Genomic DNA, 7717 nt, shown 5'->3' with positions numbered 1-7717 from the left:
CCCAGGAGCTTTTATAGCACGTTCCACAGTCTGGGCACTTAAAAGGTCTCTCCCCAGTGTGAACTCGCTGGTGTTTCAGGAGTTTGGATGAATGAGTGAATCCCTTCCCACACTCGGAGCAGTTGAACGGTCTCTCCCCAGTGTGAGTGCGTTGATGAGTTTCCAGCTCAGATGGAGTTCTGAATCCCTTCCCACACTCCCCACATTTCCACGGACTCTCCCCAGTGTGACTGCGCTTGTGTCTCGACAGGCCAGATGATCGGCTGAAGCCTCGTCCACACACAGAACACGTGTACGGTTTCTCCCCACTGTGAACGGTGCTTTTTCCTTCCATGTTCACAATCCAATGATATTCAGGTTACAATAAATTGGGCGACTGTGTCAGATCCTGATGTGATGTTTGGTTTCAGTTTCCCGATTGCAAATCCTCCCCTTCTAACACCCTGTGAAATTGATTTAAAACAGAAAAAGGAATGAGAGAGAACCCACAAAAACACAAAGGCAGTTTGTGAAATTGAGCTGAATGAATCTGGGAATTTGTGGGGCCGGCACTAGGAAAAAGTGACCATGAAAAATCCTGGATTGTCATAAAAACCCAACTGGTTCACTAATGTCCTTCAGGGAAGGGAACCTGCCACCCAGTCTGGGCCTACACAAGGCTCTGGCCTCTCCAAGAACTGAAGAAATAGGAACAAGAGAAGTCCTGACACCCCATCGATCCTGCTCCACCATTCAATACGATCGTGGCTGATCTTGTGCTTCAACTCCACTTTCCCACCCACTCCCCATATCCCTCGACTCCCTGACAGACCAAAAATCTCTCCATCTCAGCCTGAAATATATTCAATGTTGGAGCATCCACAACTCGCTGGGCTGGAGAATTCTACGTGACAGAGAGAGAAAGAGAGAGAGAGAGGAGTGGGAGAGACAGAGGGAGGAGGTTAGTGAACAAAGCACAGGATGTCAGTAAACAGAATTCGAGCACATGAGATTGGGGTAATATACTGCTATGGATGAGAATTGGTGAACAGACAGGAAACAGAGAGTCGGAATAAACGGCTCATTCTCAGGATGACAGGCTGTTACTTGTGGGGTACGCCAAGGATCAGTGCTTGGCCCACAGCCGTTCACAAACTAGAGAAATGATTTGAAGGCACACATTTAAGAAGCACCTAAATTTTCATATTGTCATCCTTGTTTTCCTCCATGGTTGTGATCATTCCTACCTCTGTAACCTCCTCCAGCCTCACAACCCCCCCGAGATATCCACACTCCTCGAATTCCGAATTCCTGATTTTAATCACTCCATCCCTGATTGCCATTCTGTCAGTTTGCAAGGCCCAAGCTCTGGAATTCCCTCCCTGAACCTCTCCCCCTCTCTACTTCATTTTCATCCTCTAAGATGCTCCTTCAAATCGATCTCTTTGACCAAATTATTGGTCACCTGCCCGAACATCTCCTCATGTGGCTCAGGGTCAAACCTTGTTTTGCAACATTTCCATGAAATATCGCAGAAAACTGTATAACATTAAATGTGCGATATAAACACAAATTGTTGTTGTTGATTTGAACATATATCACTGATCCTTCATCACCACCGGGTGAATAACCTGTAACTCCTTACCTAACAGCATTGTGGGAGCACCTTCACCACATGGACTGCAGCGGTTCAAGAAGGTCAAACATCATCTTCTCCACAGGCAACTGGGGATTGGCAATAGTTGCTGGTATCTGTGGAAAATGAAACAGAGCTAATGTCTCAGGGTGTACAGAATGAATTACAGGGAATAAAATCATGCTGAATCTCATGGTCAATATAAGCTAAGAAGTGGAAGAGAAATGGACTATAACGCAGGAAAAACAATTCCTGACTTTGGAAGGTACTGTGGGAAGATAAAGCTGGTAAGACAGCAGCACATGGTCAGGGGATGGGCAGCAGAGGAAACCTCATTGAGACACAGTTAGTAGAAGTAGCAGTAAAATCCTAAACAGAGCTAAAATACAACCAGTATTAGGGACAGAGGAAGTTAGACAATGGCAGAGAGGTGATCAGGGAGGGCAGAGGTGAAACAGAGCAACAGATGGACATGGATTCAGATCCTCAGTAAAGGAGTCACACCACCCCCATGGAACCTCTCACAGATACAGAGCAGAGAACTAAAACCTAAACTAAAAGTTGTAGCTGATTGGTGAAAAATATTCACCTCTGAAACAATTTCAGTTCTCAATTTTAAACTCTCCTCCTGGAGCCTGCAGCTAGAAAGATATCAGAAGCACTGGAGTCAGAGAAAAATCTCCCAGTTGAGGAAATACCCGGGGAGCTGGGTGATGTCACAGTGTAATTGTCGATGTGTGATGATGTCACAGACACAGAACATCTGCATCTGTACAACCCCAGTGATCACCGCACATTATGAAGGACGTGACGGTCCTGAGGTTTATATGAGGCAGATAAAGAAAAACTATTTCTGTTAACTGATCGTAAATGGGTTATGAGAGGCAGTTTAAAGATTTTGTGAAGATCTACAAGGGGGATATGAGGGAAAAAAAGTTCACAGAGTGAGCAGTAATGACCTGGAAGTCAATGCTTACACTCAAAGAGACCGATAATATCCAGGTCCGGATGAATCGAGTGATTCTTGCAGACTCTGAAGTGATGATTGGTTTGAATTTCCCATCTGCAATCCAGACTTTTCCGGCCCGTTCTCTGCAAATACAAGACCGGTACCTTGTTATTTGGGGTCTGTGGCCTGCACTGTGTGTTTATAAAGCCTCCCTGCCCACTCCGCTGGCTCCATTCCTCCTCACACACCCACTCACTCTTCCTCCCGCAGCTCCGAGCAAACCCGGAAGCAGTGGCTTCTTATTGAGGGTTTGGGGCCGACACCGTGAGTTTATGAAGCTTCCAAACTCAACCGCCGGCCCGATATCTATTCACGGCTTTATTTTCGGCCCTGGATCCGCATTCGCTCTTTGTAAAACCCGCATTTTAAATCCGCTCGCTGGAGCTCTCTTCCCGTCCGTCTCCTCGGTCTGCGCATATTCCAACTCCAAATGATTGGCGGAAGCTCCAAACCAATAGGAAGAAGGGGCGGAGCTGGAGGACTGAGCAGCAGAGGCTGGTCCTCCAACCAATTGGAGTGAACGAAGGGCGAAGCTGACTGGGAATACAGCATGCGCAGTGCGGGTGCGGGATCAGGATGAAGGGGGTCAGGTTGAAAGTCCAGCGGGTGAGAAAGGGCCTAATGCAGGAGAGGAATGGAGCTGGAGGGTGGACTGGGAGGATTCACAAACACCCGGTGTAGGACCCAAACCCAGATTAAAAACTCCCGGAGCCCAGTTTACACCGAGTGTTTGGAAACTCCTTTTACAGAGGGTTAGAAGGGGAGGATTTACACACAGCAAACTCAAACCAAGAGAAATGTCTCTTTGGACTGACCTGCTGAAACAGTGAATTCACACTGGCGAGAGGCTGTTCAGTTGCTCACAGTGTGGTAAGAGGTTCAGTGCATCATCCCACCTGCTGGGACAATATTCACACTGGTGAGAGACCTTTTAAATGACCAGGGTGTGAGAAGTGCTTTAAAAGGTGTGGGGAACCTTGCAGGGAGGTTTGCTAGTGCTGTTGGTTGGGGTATAAACTAAGTTGGCACCGAGGTGGGATACTGTGTCAAAGTATAGTAGGGGGTGATGTACAGACAGGTATATAAGAAAAAACAAGGCAGTCTGGAAGGCAGAATGTACATCGTCAAGTTAAGGCACAAGGGAACATAGCAAGGCTGGATGGAATTTATTTTAATGCAAGAAGTGTTGCGAGTAAGGCAGATGAATTGAAGATGTTGATTAACACATGGGGATATCATATCATTGCTATCACGGATACATGGCTGAGGGAAGGGCAGGACTGGCAGCTCAATATTCCGAAGTATAGAATCTTCAGGCGAGAGAGGAGGGGATGCAGGTGGGGTGTTGTAAAAAAGGTGATGGTACGAAGAAAGACTAGACAGGCTGGGGTTGTTTTCCTTAGAGCAGAGAAGACAGAGGGGGGGACCTGAAAGAGGTGTACCAAATTATGAGGGGCATAGATAGGGTGAATAGGAAGAAAATTTTCCCCTTAGTGGAGAGGTAAATAACCATGGGGCATAGATTTAAGGTAAGGGGCAGGGCTTTTAGTGGGGATTTGAGGAAATTTTTTTTCACCGAGAGGGTGGAGCTCTGGAAATCTCTGCCTGAAAGAGAGGCAGGAACCCTCACAACATTTAAGAACTATTTAGATGAGCACTTGAAATGCTCCAGCTTACAGGGCTATGGGCCAAGTGCTGGAAAATGGGATGGGAGTAGATCGGGGCTTGATGACCAGAGTGGATACGATGGGCCAAAAGGCCTTTTTCTGTGCTGTAAAACTCTGATGTCCCATCAACGTGTTCACACTGACAAGAGACCATTCAGATGTTGTCACCGTGGGACTGGGTTCAGGCAATCAAGTGACCTTATTCAACACAAGTGCAGTCACGAGGTGACATCATCCAAAAAGCACAGTGTTAGTTTTCACATGTACACTGACAATGCCCAGCTCTCACTCAACACCATCCCTCTCCATTCCTCCACTGTTATTAAATTATCAAACTGTTTATCCCACATCCCGTACAGGATGAACAGAAATTTGCTCCTTTTAAGAACTGGGAAGATCAAAGCCATTGTCTTCGGTCACCACTACAAATTCTGTTCCCTAACTACCGAGTCCATCCCTATGAGGTAACATTGGGATATGTTGTCCTATGTTTGTCAAGCCAGGAATCTTTATTCCTAAGCGAGAGGGACAGAGCTATTCCTATATTATTCAATACATTTCTGCAGATTTTATAAGGTTATTAGACAGCAGTTTCTTACAGATTTCCCCACTTGAGAAGGGAAAATCCTTTTTGATTTCTCACAGCTGATTTCAGACTAACCTCACTATTTCTAAGCTATGAGCTTGTTTTCCTAATTTCTTGATGACAAACCATAGATAACATACTAAAGCTACTAAAATGATCAGAATCAGCAACATAAACACTTGAGCTGCCACCAAGAATAATTACAAAACATTTCCACTAAAATGTGATAACTATCAACTTCAATTCATCCTCCTCACCTGTCGATCATCTCACACAATTCTAAATTATTAGCATGTCGTAAATACATCTGGTTCAAACAAAAGTACATGCATGGACTTTAAAGATTCCCCAGCTCTCTGTTCACTTGCATCCACCTTGTGGATATTTTCTAAATCCAGATTCTATTTCCCTCTTCACTTTAACTTTAATCTCTCTGATAGATACAAGTGTGTTTAATTCAATGCTGATTGTTTTATAGTTAGTTTCACGATGGAGTATATGTTAATGTCCTGATGATTTAAAATGTCTCATTCAATTTTCCACAATAATCACTTCATGTTGTTCTGTTGTCAAGTAGCTGAGCTTGTCTGGGACCTGCTCTTCTGTTAATTACACCACATGTAACATATCACATCTGCACACTCACACCAGTTTCCCAATACCATGCTGCATGTGCCAGCCTATGCAAGTCACTCTTGGCCTTTCAGATGATCTTATCAAAATATCAATGGGGTGTCTGTCTGAAGATCTTTGCTGATCTAACCCTGCATGGTTATGATGCCTTGGATAGTGGCCAGACTATCAAATTCAGTTTCTTTTAAATACAGAGGCAAGGACACAAACATCACCAAGAGAAATCTCTGTTTACTGGTCTCAACTACACTTTCCTGACTTTCACTAGAATGTACAAGTATAACAGATTGAACTATTCTACTGAACTATACCCAGATGAATTATTCCATTTCCCAATCAGTGGTGTGATTTTCTCTATCTTTTATTCTAAATATGTCATTCCATGAATTACCATTCTATCTCATTCAGGAGCACTGGAGGAACTTTACTGTCCCATTTAATACTCACATAATATGGTATTTGTAGATCAGAGACAGAAGTACAGATATTTGCAATCAGATTGTAGATCACTCCCATTTCTCCCATTCCCAGGCACTTTGTCTTGAACAATAACAAATGGGATGAAGTCACATCTTTAAAAAGCAAAGCCTTTTGTTTGAATTGTCACCGTGCTGTCAGTGGAAAGGGTTAACTTCTCAGCTTGTTAGCAAAGGGGCTGAAGAAACATTCTCAAATGTGCACACTTGTGTCAACTTTATATAACTTCATTTTCAGATCAAGGCTGAACCAAACCCTATTTCAATCTTTGATTTTCCAATTGTCTTTGTATTTTTCTCAGCTTTTCACAAATGTTATTTTTTCTTCTTCCCCCAGGCACCTTTCCAAATGACAGTAATAAAACTGAAGAAAAATAAAACTGAAAAAGTTCACTTTCACAGGCAAAAGGAGCTTCAACCTTCTGAGACTGAAAAGCGTAAAAGAGGGTGGAGCTTCCCACAGCTTGTGAGCTCTGCAACAGAACCTCAAGGCTGAAGCTTATCTTTAGGGAATCCAACTTTTCGATGCCTTTTACAATTGTACAAGTTCATTGTGATTCATACTTAAAGGTTTACTTTCACTCAGTAATTATAACCTTTCACTTTTCTCAGCACAGAAGCTGGCAGCATTTTAGATTCAATCTCAATTGTAAACTTCTCTTGTAGCTGGTGTACAGAGAAGATCATGTCCACTGTAGATCTGCCAGCACAGAAACCGCACTGTGCTTCTGGATACACTCGGTCTGCAAGTAGATGGAGTCTTTTAAGCCTGACCCTAGTGAAGGACGTCTTTTTTTTTCTTTTTTTTTTATCTCAAGTGATGAGGGTTCCTCATCCAACCCAACCATGACAGGAAGCTGCAGGAGAGAGTCAAACGGAGACTGGGAGATGTCCTTCTCAGGGGAGTACAGCTCACAGCAGTTTCAACCCAGTGGGACATCTGTTTCCGTCTGTCAGTGAGAACTTCACCCTCCATTTGGTGATGGTCGGACCAAGCACCCTCCTGATCCCATCATACACAGCACGCAGATTTCCGTTGTGACAGGCAGTTTGGATTTCTTGATGTGGACTGTTCCAGTGTTTATTTACACAGTATCTCCCTGTCTTTTACACAACTGTCTCAGCTACTTTCAAGTTACACAGTGTTCTAGCTGTTGGGTTTATGTTGTAATCAGTAGGCTTTGCTTTTTGTTTCAATGACAGATTCATCTCTGCTGAGTAGGTCTCAAACCAGTCTTTGTTGTGGGTTCCACCTTTACCAAATGTTGCTGCTGCTGTGTCAGAAATGATTGAACTCAGTGCCTTCCAAGATTCAGCAATATCAACATTGACTGATGAGCCTGTAAAATATTTTACTGTTTTGTTATCTTCCTCGATAAATTAATTACATAACAGAAGTGTCTCTGTGAGTAATGTACAAGTCAGTTAGAATTGTCAGCAAGGATTAATCAACACTTTCTAATTGGAGATGTTAATCAGTGGAACCTCTCAGATACTGAATTGTTGACTTTGCTCCAAAAGTCAATTTAGGATTGAAGTGAAAATTCATAATTTTATCGGAATCTATTTCCTGTTGAGAGTTCTTGAATTAAGAGGAAAGATCCCAAATGGTGCTTTTAAAAAGGGACACTGCAGCTCAGATAATCAGTGACATATCCATAATATTAAACTCCATCCAGTTATAGATTTGTTAATATCAGCAGAATCAACGGTAATACTATTTGACTATCA

General features: G+C 43.4%; 1 long non-coding RNA gene across 1 annotated transcript; it reads right to left on the bottom strand.

The window, feature by feature from the left end:
* Window positions 1-382: 382 nt before the first annotated feature.
* LOC121273842 lies at window positions 383-3046 on the bottom strand. Its single transcript, XR_005942089.1, has 3 exons — window positions 2593-3046; window positions 1625-1731; window positions 383-443 (listed from the first exon to the last, which is right to left on the bottom strand). It is a non-coding gene; the product is annotated as an uncharacterized LOC121273842 (long non-coding RNA).
* Between the last annotated feature and the right edge of the window lie 4671 nt (window positions 3047-7717).

Source organism: Carcharodon carcharias (genome assembly GCF_017639515.1).
Source record: "Carcharodon carcharias isolate sCarCar2 chromosome 27 unlocalized genomic scaffold, sCarCar2.pri SUPER_27_unloc_2, whole genome shotgun sequence".
NCBI classification, from domain to species: domain Eukaryota; kingdom Metazoa; phylum Chordata; class Chondrichthyes; order Lamniformes; family Lamnidae; genus Carcharodon; species Carcharodon carcharias.
This window is presented reverse-complemented; position numbering and strand designations above follow the sequence as displayed.